Source organism: Corvus moneduloides, chromosome 1 (assembly GCF_009650955.1).
Source record: "Corvus moneduloides isolate bCorMon1 chromosome 1, bCorMon1.pri, whole genome shotgun sequence".
Classification (NCBI taxonomy): domain Eukaryota; kingdom Metazoa; phylum Chordata; class Aves; order Passeriformes; family Corvidae; genus Corvus; species Corvus moneduloides.
The window spans coordinates 118,035,402-118,045,946 of NC_045476.1; the positions used below are offsets into that span (position 1 = coordinate 118,035,402).

The 10,545-nt window shown below is 38.2% G+C and overlaps 1 long non-coding RNA gene across 1 annotated transcript; it reads right to left on the reverse strand.

The window, feature by feature from the left end:
• Positions 1-243: 243 nt before the first annotated feature.
• Positions 244-7,023, reverse strand: LOC116451046. The gene is made up of 3 exons (XR_004243074.1): positions 6,900-7,023; positions 3,952-4,074; positions 244-1,036 (listed from the first exon to the last, which is right to left on the reverse strand). It is a non-coding gene; the product is annotated as an uncharacterized LOC116451046 (long non-coding RNA).
• Between the last annotated feature and the right edge of the window lie 3,522 nt (positions 7,024-10,545).

The following is a 10,545-nucleotide window of genomic DNA, read 5'->3' on the forward strand; positions in this document are numbered from 1 at the left end:
TTGATAGGGCAGACCTAGTTATGCATAACTAGAAGTGAATGAAGGCTTCAGAACACCAAAGCTTTCTACACAGCACATGTCAGTTATATTACTGACATTTTTTGTGCAGCCTCCTGATGTTTTGATGATCCTCATCTTGTAATTTAGACTATTAAAACCTTGGTTTGAAAGGCAGTGGGAAGGCAAGGATTCACTACTTCTTTTTCTCAGAAGAAAGGCTGTGCCCAAAATAGAGGGTTTGGTTTTAAACACATCTTTTTCTCATGCAATCTAATTTAATCACTGAGTCAAAGGTTAATACAGAAAGGTTTTGATCCTGAAACCACTGGTATGGTTGCCTATGTCCTCTCTGCATATGTGTTCTGTTTGTGTATATATACACATGTAGTCATGAGTTTATGGGTAGAACACAAAATAGTCAAAAGTACAGTGTATATTCTAAGGGTTATGTTTAATACCATGAAGCTAAGTGGAACAGCAGAAGTAGGAAATCTCGTGAAAAACTTACTTTCATGCCATAGAAGAACAAGTCTTCTGGAAAAAAGAAGCTCAAGAAAAGAAACAGTTTTACAGATTTTATTCTTTCTTTAGAAAAAATGTGAAATAAATTCGGGAAGTGAAAGTCCAGGTCACAGAAAGAACAGGTGAGGAGCAAAGAGACAGATGGAGTAGTTGCATGGAGAAATTTCAGGTAAGGCTATTTTGTGAAAGCACTTGAAAGCACTTTGGGAAATAACAATGGTCTCCAAGGATTCCTGATGGAGAAGTCTCATATTTGAAAATTTGCACTGAAGTTTCTCAAATACAAGCAGCATCTTGAAATGTCACCTTTTCTCATCTTGAATCTCTCCAGTGGATGTCCAGCTAAGAACCTGGGGATCTCACAGCAACTAAGCTGTTCAACTATTTGCACCTGAAAGAGTAAACCTTGTCACCTTGAACAGGATTTTCTTCATGGGCATCCAGTATCCTGTGAATGGGAGTCAGGAGTTTTCTGTTATTGCTGCCCAACATGCGGAACCCAAGTGTTCAAATCCTGTAATGAAGACATGCAGCAGGGAAAGTAAGTACCCCAGAAGGGCAAGGAGCACTGGCAGGCATTGTTATTTTACAGGTCCAGAACTTGCATATTGTCTCGCCTCTAACACTGTGACTTTGGGTGAGCTGTCTAACTTGCCTGTCATTTCTTCTTTCTCTTCTCTAAATAAGGAATTATCACACTTTGGTGCTGAAGAGTTTTTAAGATGTGCAATCAATGCATACACACAGTTTTGAGGATATTACTTTTTGCAGATACTAATATTGGTGTTTTGATATTCCAAGCTGTGGTTTTATTTTTCTCCTTTGGTACATGCCAGTGACTACTCTGTATATTAGGAGTCCTGAACAGTTCACAGAGTCAACATAAAGCAGGACTGTTTTGTAGATAACCCAACTTTGAAGGCAGCATGAAAAAGGGCTATAGAATTGTGAAAAGTGATGTGTGGAAGAGGTAGGTAATGAATGTTTACTGTAAAAAGAAGAAAAAGACATCATCCCATTAAATGGTGGACTATAACCCACTATTGCAACTAAGAAAATCAAAAGTAGAAAGGAATTTGAAGATTAATTATATTTAAGCGAAGTAGGAATTATAAAGAAGAAATCATTTGCTTAGGCATAGCATAAACTGCTGACTGCCTCAAAATGAGATTATGCTGTCTGGAGAAAGCCTGCCTTACACTTATGTTCTTAAACTTTTTTTGTTCTGCCCCTTCCAGGTAGACATGTGATCCTGTGCAAGGTGACCCTTGGCTCTGATCTAGTTGAGCAATTCTTATATTCTCACACTGCAGGATTAGCTCCCACTGGGAATGAGAACCACAGCACTTTCTCTCTTTTCCCCTCACAGTGGAAGTAAGAAAAAAATAATGGGAAAAAGGTCACAGCTGCTTGTGACTGCAGTCCTCAAGCCAGCTCAGTAATGCTTCTGGGAAAGGAAGAATGGGATGTAAGATGGATGAGAGACTGGTGCAGAAGAGGAAGTCCATACAGACTCTGCATACATGAGGAGGAAGTAGCACACAACTGGACCCATCATCTCGGTAACCTATCATCTAATACTTCAAATTATGTTCTAGGCCTTTAATAACATCCTAATACCCTGTAGACAAAAATCAATGTTCCTTGAATCCATTTAGTCACATGGAAAAACAAGCCTGTAGTTCCTAGTGGATATAATAGTCTCAGAGCAGTTAGCTAAAAGTGAAGTTAGCTTTAGAGAACGAGAGTAAAAATGGTACCACTGCAGTGTGAATCCTGACTAAGGGTATTGCTAGAAATGTCCATGCTGCCTACAAGCAGTCTTTCAGCTCTGATCTCAAGGGCTATTTTCTTACATAATGAGAACAGCATGAGGAAGGAGAATCATAATGCAGGTTCTTGTTCTATTAATATTTTTTTTTGAGCACAGGCCTGATGTCTGCAGTGTTTCACAAGCACTAAAGGTACTAAACATTTTTAACAGAACTCAGAACTTTACTGCAGGAGAAAGATTTTCCCCATATGAAATCTATAATGAAGGGAAACCTTTATAAGTTTAGGAACACCTGGATAAAAAATATCTGAATCTTTTTCTCACTTATTCTAAAACACCCTTTCTCTGACTTCCCCAAATGATATTTTGATTATGCTTTTTTTTTTTTTTTATCTTTTCACAGATCATGCTATGCTTTAACACAGGTAACAAAATTTTACGCATTGCTTTATACCTCTTATTTTCTCTGATTTGCATAAAAGGGGGGAGAGTAACATGGTTAAACTGTTCGGTAGGTCACTGTTAAGCAGTAAAGTGACTGAATTCAAATCCTGGAATAAGTTCCAGATGGCTGCTTCTTTTGAGCTCGGCGAAGCAGGGCTGAGGCGGCGGCGGGTGGCTCATCCCTTTGTGGGGAGGCATCAGCTGCGCTGATCAACAGCGCCACCTTCTGCCCGACGAGCAGCACGGCACCGAGGGGAGCCTAAACTCCTTCTGTTCAGGCAAAAAACATACGCTAAAATTTGTATTTTAAGTATTCTTCTTAGCTATTTCTTCTCATTAACTTCTCACGCTTTCGCTGGCAGCAAATTACATAGTGCAGAAATCTGATGTACCTAGATAAACTCCCAAAACTGCTTTTAAAAAGGTTGTTACTATTATATATTTAAGCATCTCCAAAGTAAGGAAATAAGGTGCAAATAATGCCACCCTTACGTGCATATATATATATATATACACATATATATATATATGTAGTTGAATATCTAACAAGGCTTTAAAAATATGCTGCAGACAGAGAAGGATGAAAATAAAGAAATTGTTTATTTCAAAATCTTCCTTAAATTGTGTAAAATCAATAGAGCACAAGAATGACATATGTGTGAGACTGGAGAATCATGACTAAATTTCAGTGCTAAGTGCTTCACTGCATTCTCTGGAGTAGTGAAGTTCAAAGAACATCATAGTCTGGTAACCACCAAGCAGAACCTTTCACTGGCAATCTTGTTTATACCTGCATATTGAAATTCAGTCATAAAACTGTTTCATATGCATTTCTCTGGCAGAGGCATTAGTGTGCATTGAATGACTTACATCTTTTGAAATCTGTCACATACTGCATTCAGCTCTCACCATAAATTCCCTAGAATAAAGTGGATAATGCTACTGTTTCTCGCCTCTGCCCTTACATTAACTGAAGCATTTCTTATACTCATTGGCACTTTCTGTTTTCTGGCTTTCAATAGAAACATTAATAGAAGTGGAGGTCTATTATTTTACCAGGACTTTATATTTTCAAATATCCAGGATGCTCTCACATTGTCTGCTTCCCACATAAAAGCTGACTTGGAAAAGAGAGACTTTTCTCCCCACAATCAATATCTGAACAAGTGCTATCCAGCAAAAACATCTATAGTCTAGACATTAAAGCAAACCTTTCAGCAGCACATCCTGACTTCTGCAATGTAGCATGGCCACGACAGTTTATTAAAGCATCTCTTTCAGTCTTTAAGATAATGCTTTGTATCATGAATCCCAGACCTTGGAGGCTCTCTTCCCTGCAAGAAAATACATAAGGCAAAGGATCAAGCAAGTGAGAGGTCTAGATTGAGATAGAAGACTGTGACTCAAAACTGCTAATTATTAACTAACAGGACCTGTAATCAGGCACTGCAAAGAAGACCCCACAAACCCACCAAAATGAGGGACAAGCAATAGCCAGCCCCAGCAAGACATGAAAAACAGAAAGACAGCCTTACAACTTTTCTTAAAGATTTTTGTTTTTAGGGAAAAGCACAGTGTATGAAGTCCAGAAACAAAAGAAAATACCGTCTTCCCCATGTGAAGCCAAGTTCAGCCCTTCCCACCAGTGTGGCCTCCTCCTACAGGGTTCCAGAGGTTTTCTTTTCCAGCTGAATATGGCTCATTTAGCTATAATGTCTTCACACACACCAGTACCTGCCTCCTTCACCTAAGCTAGCAAAGGAGATGAAGGTCTTAACATCCAAATGTGCCACAACTTTCAGAGCCATAAGAAGGAGGTGAACGGGGAATGTCCTGGCTTTAAATTACTGCATAAGAGAGTGAAAGGACTTCCAATATGTTTTCAGATATTTTCTGATTGTTTGCAGGCTGTGTTCTGTTTTGCTACACATGCAAATTAAGACTATGGTTTTCAGTTATTCCCAGGATTTTTATACAACAATAGCAGAATATGGCCCCCCATTACTATATTTAATGTCATTTCAGTGCATGGCAAAGACATGCAAGCAAACTATTTAGTATTTTCTTTGCAAGGACAGAGGAGCTAAAGATGGTGATTACAAATCACTCTGGGGCATGCCTATAAACTCCAAGTAATCCATTGAAGGGAGATAATGCTAACATATAATGGGAGCAAGGAGATCAGTATTCCCATTTCACTGTAATACTAGGAAACATCAATATGCATTGCTCTGCTAATACAATGTGCGTTGTTTAGCAAAGTCAGAACAAGGCAAAAAAGAACAAGATTAGAAAGCCACTAAAGCGTGTCCTGTGCACTGATTGGCTGGAAAACACTTTTGTGCTGTAGCCGAGCAGCTAAAATCCAGAGATTTGTTTCATTACTACCAAACCAGAATGTCAAAATCAGAATTTCTCTCTATTGCCTTGGAGCTAATTCCTACCATAAATCATGGCTTTGCTAGCATGTACAGTAATCTTTGCTTCCTGGAATTTCACAGGCTGTTTTTCCTAGTAATAATTGAAGCCCAGGATGTTGCTAAAGCCTGCTAAAAACCCCCTATCTCCTAAGAAAACTTTTCTCACCACTAGTCCTCTAATCTCCAAAACAAAATACTGCTGCACAAAATTCTTGGAGGCGACTTGCAGCAGGGTAAACATTGCCACCCTTGGGCTGACGTGAGCTTGCAGGGGCTTTGGCTGTGAAGCAGGTAACAGCTCTTTTGAGACTGCATCCACAATTTTGGCTTCTGTAGCCTAGCACAGCTGTGCAAAAGGCTTCTGTTCACGCTGAATTTCAACACTTTCAGAGGAGAAATCCAAAGGTTTTTTTTTTTTTCTCCTGTCCTGCAGGCCTTAAACAGATATTATGTCTGTTAATACCCTCTAATCCTGTTTTTAGTCTGCTAAGTGTCATATGCATTTTCTGTGTCCCCACGTTGTTTTTCTCTTCATGTATATTTACTGGCAGTTTCATTGCCCTTCTTATGTTACAATTTCCAGCCTCTTTGCTCTGAGTACCTGATGAATAATGTTCTATTCTTGTTTCACAGAGGAGGAAACTGTGTCATATAGCTCTATGAACCATGTGGGAAAATAAGTTTTTATTTGTTTAAGTTCAGCATTTAACAGGAGTCAAGTAGTGTGGAGTTAGGGGAAATTCACATCTTGAAATGTGGATTGGGTCTACAAAACCATTAAAATTTATTTTCCATTGGAGAATTGTGAGGTTAAGCCATTAACTTAGTGAATTTGCAGAGGTTTCCCAGAAGCTTACTCAAATCTAGTGTTTTTATCATGTTAAATCTATTCTACTTATTACCCTAACAGCATAAATGACCACTCATGCAATGGAGAGTGACAAGATTTTCCTAACAGTGCCTCTGAAAACTCAGGGTCACTTTGAAACTACGTAACCTAGAGAAACAACTGTATTAAAACAATATCAGATTTGTGAAGCTGGTATTCTCTTAGGGACTGTTCCAGTTATTTGGGTTTATGAATAAACAGTCAGACAACACAAAACAACCTCTGAGTGGTAAACACAGGGAAGTTTGTCTTTTTGTGGCGTGTGTGGTTTTTTTGTTTTTGTTTGTTTTAACAAGGGCAATAATAATGAACATAACAGGCCCTCTAAAGGACAGTGATGATGAATACAGAAATTCTAGATTTCCTATCATCATTTTAATTATTTAAGAAAATAACAAGTCTTTAACATATTTATTTACTTTTTTTTAGCTTCTTTGGGGGATACCTGGGCACTATACTCACTTCCCATGAAAATTCAAAACCAGCCTACTTGTTGTTCTGTATTCCACCATCCGAAGAATGTTGTGTATTAGCAGGGCCCCTCTCATCTGGCCTCCAAAGCAGTAACAACAAAATATAGGAAAACTTCTGCACATAATTAGGCCTTTCTAGCTGTATTTAGGAGGTACAAGACTGTTGTAAATTGAAGAGGTTATACAGTTCTTCACATTCAAGTGCTTCATACTGGAGGTCTGAGAGATACAAAAGGAGTCTACATCCTCAGTCAATGCATTTCTGAGCTGAAATACTTACTTTAGAACTTGTAGCACAGACCTTTTTGTTGTAGAACAAGGGAATGTGAGACAAGTTTAAAAAATACTTCATCTCATTTATGTCTTAGAAATCTTACCTTAAATCAAGGTCCTGAGAAATGAAAATATTTGCTCCAGAGTCTTGTGAGGACAATAGGAGGTTTTTTCCCCCATCTACAGCACTTTTCTTGAGGACTTGAAACCGTAACCAGCCCAATTGCAAATTTCTGTGAAAACAGGGCTGTAGGTCAATTGTTTGTCTGAAGATCCAATTGATAAAAGGGTGGCAGGAAAAAAATAATATGCTTTCAAAAATGTACATTTTTAAGCCTACTTGTCAAAGTCAATTCTTAACCTTTGAAAGACCCAATATGTAACTTTACATTGCAATATCTTCAGTAAGGGGAGTTCAGACAGCAGAATGCTCATCTGAAATTGTCTCAAAGTGCATGCATCTAAAACCACTCAGGTTGCTAGGGTATTTCAATTACATTTATTTTGAAGTAATTATTTCTTTTCTATAGTAATGCAGAGTGCATAATTGTACTCTTGCATCCAACTGTGGCTTAATTGCAGCAATATGTGCTGGTAGCAAAAAGGGAAAGAGAAATTATTGATGGAGTAAAAGGTATTTGCTCTGTTGTACCTCCCTCAGCATTTTTCTCAGCAAGGTAGAATTAATGGGGGAATGGGTGACCTCTAAATGTGCCTGAACTCCACTGCATTCCGAAAGGATCATTGTCCAGAAGGCTGTTTAAGATAATTTCCTTAAAAGGCCATTGGCAAGTGCCTAAAACTTTTATTGATCCTGTTCCAGCAGGAAATATCTTAACTTCCCAGTCTGAGCAACTAAAGATTTGCGAACTTCTTAGCTGCACATGTGGTCCAAACTGCTTAGAAGTGAGAAAAGCAGAGAAAATATTTCCTGCTTAATATAGGGAAAACAAAATCTCGATGATTGCAGATATCAGCAAAATGCTTGGCAGAATGAAAACCTGCCTTTAAATGGATAGTGGTTGAGATCACTTAGCCAGTGCCAGTCAGGAACATCATATGAGTTCACTTATTGCATATGTTTTGATAAGAAAAAAAAAACTGAGGCTATTAAAAGATTATCCAGCAGGAGGAGATGAGACGGTCAGTTAAAGAAGATTCCCAAGCACAAAGGAGAGACGAAATGAGTTATTTAGAAAGAGGTATTTGTACCTGCTGTGGATCTGTCCATAAGGATTATATAGACTAGGAAAGTACACAGAGAGGATTTTTTTTTTTTTTAGAAGATGTTTCTTATACTTTAGGCATGTCTGAATGATGCATAATCATAAACATATTTAAGGATGTAACTGCAATGTTAGAAATTGAAGTCCAAGATTTTTGCTTCGTTGACATTTTCAACAGTCCCATTCAGCTAAAATGTGACTATGGGTGTTATCGTTCTAGTAGAGAGTCTTTCAAGTTTTCATGCCTCCACCAGTCTCTTAGCTGCTGCCTAAGCACGACTCTGTGGTCAAACTGTAGACCCAAAATGGGAACAAAACTTTCTGACATAAGCAAGTGTACATCTCCCTGTGTCCATCAGACCCAGCTGTGCAATGATGAAAGCACCCTCAGGAGTAAATGGCCTCTCACCATAGGATATGAAGCATCACTTGCAACAACAACACATCAGAGGCAACGGCATCTGATCCCATTTAGCTGTCTAGGATCCTGTAAGTATCCATCAGAAGAGTTGGTTTCTTGACTCTACACTTACTCTTTCTCTCAAAGACTGCACAGTTGGGATCATTTTAAAAGGCACTTTACCCATCCTGGCATATCACTCAGGCTTGTGGTTTAGGAACCAGGGGGAACCAGTTCAGATCACACAGACTGGATATGTGAAAATATTTTTCCATCTTTTAAGTGGCTTCCACACTGACTACTGGTGTAAACTTACACTACCAAGTGTAAGTGATCCCCCTTGGTGTTTTTTATGAGAAAGGCACGTCTGACTCAGCAACCTAACTCCAGGAAAGGATGAAGAGCTAAGAAACATCAGCATCTCTTGTCTGTTAGGTCATTTCACTTCTCTCTTCTGAACTGTTCTGTTTCTTTCCCTCTCCAAAACAAACCTCTCTAAGAGGGACTATCTCTAAAAACTGTGCAAGTGCAAACTAGTTTGTAAGACTTCTTCTCAAAGCGCAGGAATGATTCTGCATCATCTTTTTAGCCGTGCAGTCATAACCTTACTGATTAGTCTGATTGGGCTGCTGTGGCTTCTGCTCGGCAGCAAACTGCTTACAAACAAGGTATTGAAACCCATAAATCATTTACTAACTCAGTGATCATCCGAAGCATGCTGTTCTCACTAACCAGCAGTGTTATAAAACACAGTAACTTCGAAATATCAAAAAACCATCCAGTGTTCGAGGTTGGGGGGAAGAGTGGTGTTAGTGTTGATGGATCATGAAAAATAAGGTCCTACAACCACATTATTTCAGTTACAATGACTTGTCTCATCTATATTATGTGCTTTTAGACTAAGATAGAGCCTTTGCACCAGACAGGGTTTCCTGTAATGACTTCAGACATAAATTTTAGTAGATTATCTCATTTGGAGCTAACAAGAGACAGAGCCTACAGACTCCTTGCTTCCTTGTAGGACTAATGTCTATTATTCATAAACATTTCCATTTTATTTTCAATAAGGACAGAACATTTTTTCTCTCTAATGATATCAGTAACAAGCCTCTGAAAAACTGACTCACAGTCAAGATTCCTAATGCAAAAAATAGCCAAAGGTTTATGACCATTTTTAAATTTAGCTTACAGCTTCAGCAGAAGCAAGATGTGTAACAAAATAAAACATACAATAAATAATTATGAACTAAGAAGAAAATACAGAGGCTTGTGGTAACAAGAAACATTGCTACTAAAAATAAAAATATGCCTACAATATTTATAGTTTGAAAACAGAATTCTGAACCTAAAACTACTTCTAATTTAAATGGATTAATTTTTGAATCTTCAGATGGGTCCCTATTGCTTTGGTTCCATGTGAAAAGCAGCAGGTCTTCTAGCTGTAGCTCAAGAACAGCCAGATAATTTGCAAAACCTTGGCTTTTGGTCAAAAATATCAAAAATTCTGTGCAAGCATAACCTTTGCTATGAGACTTGCCTAAAATATACTAAATATATATACTAAAATATACAGTAATAGTTGATGTATTCATTATTTATATAAGGTAAAGCAAATTCAACTGCTGGGAATACACCTAGGAAGTTGGAGAGTTAGTTCAAGGTCCTGCTTCAGGGAACAATTAATTATTTATACAAAGTGGAAACAGGTTTGAAAGAGGCTGGAATAATCTGTTTCCATAATACCCGATAAACTGATAAGGCTATCCCTTGGGAAATGGAACATAATTTCAGAATGCAACATGTTAAGTGTTTGGGACATCTTCTTGAATCATATTACTACACACAAAATCTCATGAAAAATACCTTTTTAAGACTTCAGTGCTATCTATTCCAAATATAATCCTTTATTTGGCTGGAACTGCAGGCCCAACATCTAAAATAAACCAAGCAAGCATGTAAGTCCTTCCAACTGGCTCCTGTTGGTGACTCATTAACAAGTGGCTAGAAATCCTGGCATGGCTTGTATCCCTAGGAGCTACAGATGCATTTGTAAAGGTGTTTAGGCACCTAAAGATGCAGATAAGAAGCTGGCAAAGTTTTAACCATTAGGCACCTCTTTGCATC